Source organism: Vespa velutina, chromosome 5 (genome assembly GCF_912470025.1).
Source record: "Vespa velutina chromosome 5, iVesVel2.1, whole genome shotgun sequence".
Taxonomy (NCBI): Eukaryota; Metazoa; Arthropoda; class Insecta; order Hymenoptera; family Vespidae; genus Vespa; species Vespa velutina.
Window position 1 is genome coordinate 5,224,582 of NC_062192.1, and position 10,000 is coordinate 5,234,581.

Consider the following 10,000-nt stretch of genomic DNA (forward strand, 5'->3'; position numbering starts at 1 on the left):
ATATCTGCGTCTAGAAAACATTGATTTTATAAAACTAAAAATAAGAATATACGTATTTCTCATTTTTCACATCACATAAATTTTTACGTATAACGAAATATAATATATTCTTCTTTTATATATATATATATATATATATATATATATATATATATATATATATATATATATATTAAAATTAATTTCTCATGTTTTATTTGTTACCGTTGCATTATAAATCAACGTAGCATACGCGTACGTTATTTAATAATTCTATACATATGTATACAAGTACGAACATATTCAGGATTTAGGAGCAGGATAATATCTACATTTCTATGCGATCCTATGAATTATTAGATTCACTTCGTCCTAACTTTCTCTCTCTCTCTCTCTCTCTCTCTCTCTCTCTCTCTCTCTTTCCTTTAGAAATACATGTTCACGAAAGTCCAGACGTATATACGCATTATCGGTTGTTCCGAATTTAACGAAGGAATAACTTCTTTAATGTCACGCGTGCCATAAATTGAAATCTAATAGTCGAGCGTCCGTTAGGAAAGTTGAAGTTAAACAGAGTTTCAAATTTAAACCATGCCACTGGCAAATTTAGAAATTTATTCCTTAAAGTACATTCCTTCACACCCTTGCATTCCTTCCAACTTCGTTTCCGCAATTTATCTTACTCTCTCTCTCTCTCTCTCTCTCTCTCTCTCTCTCTGTCTTTATATGAAAGCATCATTTAGTTTAAGTAACACGTACATTTAATAGTTTGACGTATTTTGTATACTCGATTTTGCATGTTTGCATCCACGTATTATATATATTGAATTACTACACATATACAAACACACACACACACACATATACAGTTACTCTACATATATATGTATATATGTATGTATAATTATTCGTTCAAATCATTGATTGATTAATTTTGATTTTTTTTTTTTTTTAGAAATAAAGTATCATAAAATTATAATAATATAAATATTGTATTTAATGTAGATACAAATAATGTAAAAACATTTCAAATAGCGTTTGATACAAAATTCAAATATTAATTTTCTACGAATATTTATGGATATATTTATTATTAGTGTAACATAATACATAGGTACGTACATAGATTTATATGTACACGTAGATGAAATCAAGGAAAAATAAGTCACGTATCTCACGAAAGGAAAGTCCTTGTATTTGAAAACACGCACGGATATAAAACTCTTACTTATCATTTCATTTTTTCTCCCATTTCTTTATGTTCTTATTCTTCACAGCTTTCAAAGAAATATATATATATATATATATATATATACATATATATATATATATGTATAAAAGATTTTACGCAATTCTCCTATCGATTTCTACGACGACGTTTCGTAAAGGGGGTTAACATACTAAAGCGTACGTTGTTCGGATTGGTATTTGAAAGGACCTCTGTTGACCTCGTCGAAAGTCGATAAGCCAGTCGAAAGCCGCGATAAGCCAATCGTGTCTTATTGATGCGAACACAACACGTTTAATCTTTTTATTTCTTCTTGGTTCATTTGTACGATTACAATTTTCATTTCGTAAAGTGTCCGTCTTATGATATAATAAATAAATAAAAAAAAAAAACGAAAAAGTGAAAAAAGAAAAAACAAGATAAAAAAAAAAGGAAGAAAAAGAAGCAAAGAACGATTGATGATCCTTTCGCGAGAATCTCATCTGTTAGTTTTTTTTTTTTTTTTTTTTTCACCTCTTTCGTGGCAATCTCATGATGTAGAAGGCGGTGTAAGGAGAAATGAATTAAAAAAAAAAAAAAAAAAAAAAAAAAAAAAAGAAAAAAAAAGTAAGAAGAAAAGAAAAAGGCAAGAAAACCAATTTCCACCAATAATCGAATTCTTTTGAAACTATCTCGCGCATAGGTTTCTCGTAAAAATGGACAATCTCGATGACTTCTTCACTGTGTTTGTATCGTCGAAGACAGAATGAGAATGAAAACAAATATTCTAAGAAAAGAAGAGAGACGGAAGAAAAAGAGAGAGAGAGAGAGAGAGAATGTGTATATATCTCTCGACTTGCGTTTTCTAGTCCTACCCTTTTTTTTTTTAGGTTCACCGGACATCCAATTTCCATCGAAAGTGCTCGGAAATACATTTAACCTATCTCTCGCGCAAGGACAATGTTGTCCATGAAAGGTGATTCTCTTCTTCGAGAGAAACCAGAAAGAAAGATAGAATGAGCGAGAGATAAAGACAGAAATATAGATATATAGATATATAGATAGATAGATAGATAGATAGATAGATAGATAGATAGATAGAGAAAGAGAGGGAGAGGGAGAGAGACGGAGGGGAAGGAAATAGTAAAAGGGAGCTTGTAAAAAGCTTTTGCAGCGTGCTTTCTGTTCATCCATTTTTACTTTTATTTCTTCTTCCTTTTCCTCTGTATATATGTGCCTCTTTCTCTCTCTATCTCTCTATCTCTCTCTCTCTCTCTCTCTCTCTATCTCTATCTCTATCTTTTTCTTTCTCCCTCACTGTCTGCCTCTTTCTCTTACTCTTTCTCTCTCTATCTCTCACACCAACTGTTGTTTAACGTACTTTCCCTATCCTAAGTTTTCTCTTCCTCTTCCTTCTTCCTTCTCCTTCTTCCAACTTCAACATCTGACGACTCACCCTCTTAAAGCCCCTTTCGTACTGTTGCAAAAGTATATAACCCATATTTCTTCTAACATTTTTCTTCTCTTTCTTCCATATTCTTTCTTAAACGTACATCCAAACATACATACATATATACGCACATACATACATAGATACATACATATATAGGTTTAAATATGTATATTTATATTAATAGAAAAATATCGGGAGATTTTTAGAATTTTTAATATAAATTCGAATTATTTTATATTTAAATGTATAGTATAGTAATCGAGAAGGTGATGTTAATGAATCGAACTACTATGAAAAGTAATTATTTTTAAGGATATCTCTTTTTTCAATTTGCAATTTAATTAATTGTTAAAATTCATTGAAAAGTTTTTTTTCTTTCTTTTTTTTTTTTTTTTTTTTTTTTTATTATAAGTTATATATAAAAGCAATTAATTGTTTTACTTGTTAATTATTAAGGATAACTTTGATGACCCATTCCGTTATACATATCATTCGACACTGAGCTTTGTAATATTGTAAAAATTGTGAAATTCGTTATTACATGATATTTGTTTTGTCGAAAAATTTTACAAAAGATAGAGAGAAAGAGAGGGAGAAATAAAAATTGTTTTTGAAATTTAATCAAAATTAATATATCGATGTAAAATCACGAGAGAATAACAACAATAATGATCGAAGAAATTGAAAGAAATTGAATTTTTGCAATAGAACTGTACAAATTGTATCAACAAATAAAATTAAGGAGTTTGTTTTATTAGATGGATCTCTTTCTCCTTATCTTTCATATATATATATACACGTCCAAGTATTCACGCATATTCTTTTTTTATACTCCGTTTTATTTTTTATTTTGTTCGAGTGGTTCGCGGCAGCGTTAAAATTGCAGAAAGAGAGAGAGAGAGAGAGAGAGAGAGAGAGAGAGAGAGAGAGAGAGAGAGGGAGAGAGAGAGTGAGAGAGAGAGAGAGAGAGAGAGGAAAAAAATAAATATTGTCGCTTCCAAATTCGCGTTAGGTTCTCATCACTCGTTAGGCCGCTGCTCGTACGCTTTTTTTCGTCAAAAAAGGTGAGTAATTACTCGATCATTTCGTTTTTACGCTTTGTTAATCTCGTTATACGATTTTTCTTTTTCTTTTTCTCTCATTTTTTTTTTTTCGACCTCCAATTTGCATCGACGATTTGTCGTTGTAACATCCTTTTTTTTTTTTTTTTTTTTTTTTTTTTTTATCTTGTTCGATAATACCCATTGCATCTCTTTGTTCCTTTTTTTTTCTTCTATTTTTCTTTTTTCTTTTTTTTTTTTTTTGCATCAATTATTTATCAATCAATTAAATATCGTACACGTTGAAAGAAATTTAATGTCCAAATTTAATGATTTTATTGTAGTTATTGTTACTGTTATTATTATTATTATTATTATTATTATTATTATTATTATTATTATTATTACTAAAGTAAAATGATTGAGTATAATATAGAGAATAAAGGTTGAAACTCCGATCTAATGATTATTCGTAAGCCTTTATTGACGAGCTTACGACAAGGTATTAAAGTTTAATTTACTAAACAAGTTGCGAACGACAACGGGTTGACAATTTAGATGCGCTACGTCGACAAATTCAATGTACGATAGCACTGCCGACTAGTTAGAATTTGTATATACGCGTTAATGAAGGAATTCGATCGTTAATTTCTGATTGAAGTTAAAACTCACCTACATATGTGCATATGTATCTACATATGTATGTGAATATACATATATATATATATATATATATATATATATATATATATATATATATATATATATATCAATGAGCTTTTTTCTATTATTTATCTTTTATTGTTTCTCCTCATTATTTATTTATTTTTCTCTCTCTCTCTCTTTTTTTTTTTTTTTTCTTTTTTTTACTTACTTTGCTTTGCTATATTTTTCTATTTTTTTTCTTAATCATAAATTATTATGTCTTTAATTTTTCATGTTGGACGGATTTTTCCAAGATAGGATAGGATGAATATTTTTGTATTTCATGTGCGAAAAAAAAAAAATAAGAAAAAAAAGAAAAAAAGAAAAGAAAAGAAAAGAAAAAAAAAAAACTAAAAAGACAGAGAAAGTGAAAGATCGATCGATTTTGAGATTTTACTTTTTCATCTTTGCCTTTCATTTTTCTCTTTTCTATCTTCGATTTACAAATACGAGAAGACACTTTGAAAAGGTAAATCCATATATCCTTGAAATACCGCAAAATCTGTAAATACAATCTCTCGAGTATCCACTCTCTCTTCTTCTTTGTCTTCTTTTCGGTCACTGTTCTAATATTTCCATATGGGAAGCGATAAAATTCATATCACGTTACGTAAAGAAACTCGAGATTTGCATTTATTCTTCTTTACTTGGTCCACATGTATATACTTCGAACGTATTCGATCTTAGGTCATCATCGATTCTCGATAAGTTCATGAAAGGTAGTTACGAACTTTTGACAGGGTGTATTAACCTTATACATAGATTTTTCATAAAGTAATATTAGCTTATAATTCTTTTAACATTTTCTTTTTCTTTTTTTTTTTTTTTTTCTATTTCTTCCTTTTCTTCAGTAAGAGTTAAACCGTTCTATATAAAATACAATTTAAATACAGCATATCGATGATAACGTGAATATTTAATAAGATTGATAAGAATTTTATAAAGGATGAAAAACGATCGGAAAAGCTTTCCATTATTATTAATATAAAGAAAAATGTATTCTATTTCTATTGAGATTCTTGCATTTTCAACGACATGTCTTCTTACATAGTTATCGGAAGAAATAATCTACTTTGTTTCGTCCTAGTTATCGAGTAACATAGAAGCAAAGAGAGAGAAAGAGAGAGAGAGAGAGAGAGAGAGAGAGAGAGAGAGAGAGAGAAAGAGAGAGAGGGATGGATAATGGAAATAAGGGTAAAAAATCGTTGTTTAAAGTTTAACCTTGTAATCTCGATCTAACCTGGGTTTTCTTTTTTTTTCCACTGGATTTGTTTTCTCGGTAAACAAGATAGTGGTAAGCCGTACTTTCGATTTCCCCTATAGCTTGTCATTGCAACGATCGCCCTTTTAACAGAAACAAAGAGAGAGGAAGAGAGAGGGAGAGAGATGGTAGTGATGAGTGTAGAATGAGGAGAAGAGGGGTTATACAAGAGAACGTCAATCTTGTCGAAAATATTTCCTGATGCATGTGGAATTTAATTGCTTCTTGATTACACAGCATTACTATCGTCAATTTGTTCTCTTTCAAAGTTCCTTCCGTCGTTGAACTGAACCATTTAATGATTTCATCAGAATATATCAATCCTGTTTACGTGTCATTAAACATTTTATTATTTCTACATTTCGACGATGAGAATAAGAAAATTTGACGGCAATTAAAATTTAATATATATATATATATATATTATAGCTATTATTTATATACAATATATAGTATATATAGTATATATAGTTTTATCTACGTTTGCAGAATATGTTCCGTAGCTTCGGGGAATTGCTTCTGCGTTGGATTTCGCACATGAGAACAATAAAACAAAACAAAAAAAAAAGAAAAAAGTTCATTTAAACATATTCCCTGTTTGACCTTGTTTCCTAGTTATATTGAGTTTCTTCTTTAACACGGTATGTATCTGCTTACGTTCACAAGAGGCATACAAAATGACCTCCTTGCGTCTGAATACAAACATTCGTAGTAGACATTTTACCATTGACCGTCGACTATTCTTCTTCTTAAAATTCTCACCATTTCTCATCGGGCATGAGAGAAACCTTGTTCAATTAATCTAACGAAATATTTATTTCGATGTTGTTTCGAACAAGTTATTTTTTACACGGACTTATCGATCTCAAATGACTTTCCAAATTTAATAAAGTTTGGTTCAATGACGATTATTGAGCTTTGTTTTATAAATAAATAAATAAATGTTATTAATTCGATTACTTTGATTCTTCGATTGGTAAATTATTTCAATTAAAAAAACTCGTTGTAACATGTAAATTGGGTCAAATAAGGGCTAACGTTTACATGAATGTTTTTTTTTTTTTTTTTTTTTTTTTTATTGTGTTTATTTACGGTATCCATGGCTGAAAGAATTCCCCGAAGCTATGTGATATACAGTGTATAAAATATATATATATATATATATATATGTGTGTGTATATGTATATTATAGTTTCAAAGAGAGAGTAGGAGAGAGAGGGAGAGAGAGAGAGAGAGAAAGATAAACAAAAAAAAATTTCCTTTTTCAACAACGATCCTCGCAACGCATGAAATTTATTATTTCGTTGGGCAAACGAGTAGATGGATGAAATCTACAGACGCGACCGAGCTTGGCTCGTCGAAATGTAGGTTACGTCGATTGCTCCCTGTATTATAGAATCTTTCTCTCTCTCTCTCTCTCTCTCTCTCTCTCTTATGTACATATTTTCTCTTGTTTTGCTATTTCTTTCTGTCTCTCTTTCTCTCTCTCTTTCTCTCTTCGTCTTCTTATTTCGTCTATTTCTTCGGTTTCTCTTCTCCACTGACACATTTCCTTTGTCTGTTTGACCGACCTACTAGACTGCTTCTTCGTTTATCAGCTTTTCTTTTTCTCTCTTTCTCTCTCTCTCTCTCTTTCTCTCTCTCTCTCTCTCCTTTTCTCTTTCTCTTTCTCTGTCGCAATATCTCCCTAAATCACACATTTTTCCTATCGTGTACGGTCGTCTTTTACTCACTGGCAGTAACAATGTCAGAGTCAGATATGCGGCGTATTGCCTTCGAATTTTCATAGATCCTTTTTCCACAAGGATGAACATCCAAAAGCTTAGGAGTTCTTCTCAAAATTATCTTTCTTTTCGTGTCGAAGGAAACGTTGAAAGGAATCGTATCTCTGATCGATGAATTTTTTTTTTTGACGAATAACATTGAATCGTTTTATTGTTTCAAAATCGATACTCAAGTTTCTTCTTCATTCGTTTAGAAGTGTATTACATAATAAAATATATTTGACAATATTGCGGATAATATATATATATATATATATATGTGTGTGTGTGTGCATGGATATAAATATAATTTTATATTATGTATTTTATTTGATAGAAATTTTTAAGTTTATTTCGGAAATTATTGCTTGATTTAGAAGAGAACACTTATTATCGTATGTTCCAAGCTTTTTCTTTCTTAAATAAATTAATTTGTTATAAACATTTTTATGATACAGTGTAAGGGTTAAAATTTATGGAATCAATTTCATAACTCGTATATTTTTTTTTTTTTTAAAGTAATAAATTAATGAATGGGAATAATAAAAGATTTAATTATGGAATGGTTATATCGAATCTTTTATCAATGAAGAAAAGGAAAATATTTGAATATATAATAATAATAGTTATTATTAAATATTATTATTTACTTATTAATGTGTTAACATAATAACGATGATTTTTATTAGAAAAATAATATTGAAATGATATTTCGTACAAATATATCTATATGATTTAAAATATTTTGCTATGGTATAATTTAGAGAATGATACTGATTTCATTTTTATAATCATTACCAAACATATATAATATCAATACGAAATATTTTACGACAGAGAAATAAATATATTTTTATATTGATATAAAAATATTATATGTATCTATTATATATTGATCAATATATTTCATCTCAATTGCATTTACATTTTTTTATAGTACGTATTTGTAAAGAGGGGGGAAAAAAAAAGAAAAGAGAAAAAAAGAAAAAAAAAAAAAAAGGGAACAAAAGTACACTAAAATAAGATTAATTCTATAAATGTTCTCCCTGTATATCTCAATTCTCATTTATTTCATCCGATTATGCCATCATATTAAATGTTGTATTAAATGTCGCATTAAATGTCGTTCAATACATTCTTTCATATAAATTGACAGGAAAATTAGTATCCCATTGGAAAAGTTGAATCACGATTTTCGCAGAATAAAAATATAAACGTATGGGATTTTACGAGGAAAAAAAAAAAAAAAAGAAAAAAGAAAAAGAAGAAAAGAAAAGAAAGAAAAAAAAAAACATATTTAAAAAGCATATTATACGAAACTAAATGTTCAATTAAATATTTTCTATCGGTATCAACGAATAGAACAAACTATCAAATAAATTCTCTAACATCGATTTCCTCATTCAGTTGTGAGTTACTTTGAGTTTATAGAGCATTAAACGTCGGATTTAATAATATTAGAATAAAACGTTTCCTTCTTTCCTCATTAAAGATGCAACATTGTCGTTATAGTCGTTGAATAAATTTGTTCGTATCCTTATCGACGAGAGAAAAGGAAATTAAAAAAAAAAAAAAAAAAAAGAAAAAAAAAACTGAGAAACAAGATAAAATATACAGCGTATTTCGTTCATTAATCTTTTTCGTAAAGATAAATTCGAACACGTCACGTTTACGAAAATTCTTCGTGGCGAACCAAAAGTAGATTCATCGTTGAATCGTTTAAAGGAAAGAGAATGAAAAAGGTTCTCATTCGTACTCACCACTAGTGAGTGATAGGACAACATTGGGAGAACTTTCCTCGTGTTTTAATCTCGAGCGACGAACCACAATTCGGCCACGTACGTAGGTTACAACCTTCGTCCTATAAATTTCGTCGGTCTTCTTCTATCTCTATCTATTTCTCTCTCACTCTCTCTCTTTCTCTGTCTCTCTCTCTCTCTCTCTCTCTCTCTCTCTCTCTCTCTCTCTCTCTCTCTCTCTCTCACATCTAAAACGAGAGATACCGGTTGGAGTAAAACGACGATACCGAACCTTCGTAAATTTTAGAATAATCTCGTTCGTGAAACCTAACTGATCCAAAGTCACAAACTTAGGATCGACATTTGCATTTCAAAACTGAGTGTTGCTTGCTGTATCCTTCTTGGAAATTCAAAATTCCTTCGTCACTTTTGCAAACAAAAGACAATTGTCTTGAACTAGTTTCGCGTGTGTAAAGGATAGACCAAATCAATATTCAACTACAAAACTATTAATTTTCAATTTCTATTGAATTTCGGTGAAGGTGAAAAAAAAAAAAAAAAAGAAAAAGAAAGAAAAAAAAAAGAGAGAAAGAAAAATAACAGATTTATTATAAAATAAATAGATGATGATATTCGATTAAATCAGAACATTTTTATTTAATCACGTTTATCTTTATTTATCTTTTGATAGATTGAAAAAAGAAAAAAGAAGCTACTTTTCTTCAACATACACGTGGACACACACGGTTATATTGACAAAAGACGCAAATATGCGTAAAAGAGATCGACATATAAATATCGCGAAGACGCGATCGTTCCATTTCTTACTTACTTACTTTCTTTCTTCCTTTCA

General features: G+C 29.3%; 1 protein-coding gene across 10 annotated transcripts in view; it reads left to right on the forward strand.

The window, feature by feature from the left end:
• Positions 1 to 10,000, forward strand: part of LOC124949508 (AF4/FMR2 family member lilli-like) — a 134,053-nt gene that overhangs the window by 13,899 nt on the left and 110,154 nt on the right. For 2 of the 10 annotated variants that reach the window (XM_047494667.1, XM_047494670.1), the window contains exon 2: positions 3,652 to 3,703. The exons of 7 other annotated variants lie outside the window; for them this stretch is intronic. The gene's annotated coding sequence lies outside the window, so the exon portion shown is untranslated. Of the gene's footprint in view, positions 1 to 3,651; positions 3,704 to 9,838 lie in introns of those variants that run through there. One more of the 10 variants, XM_047494669.1, reaches the window with a different exon arrangement.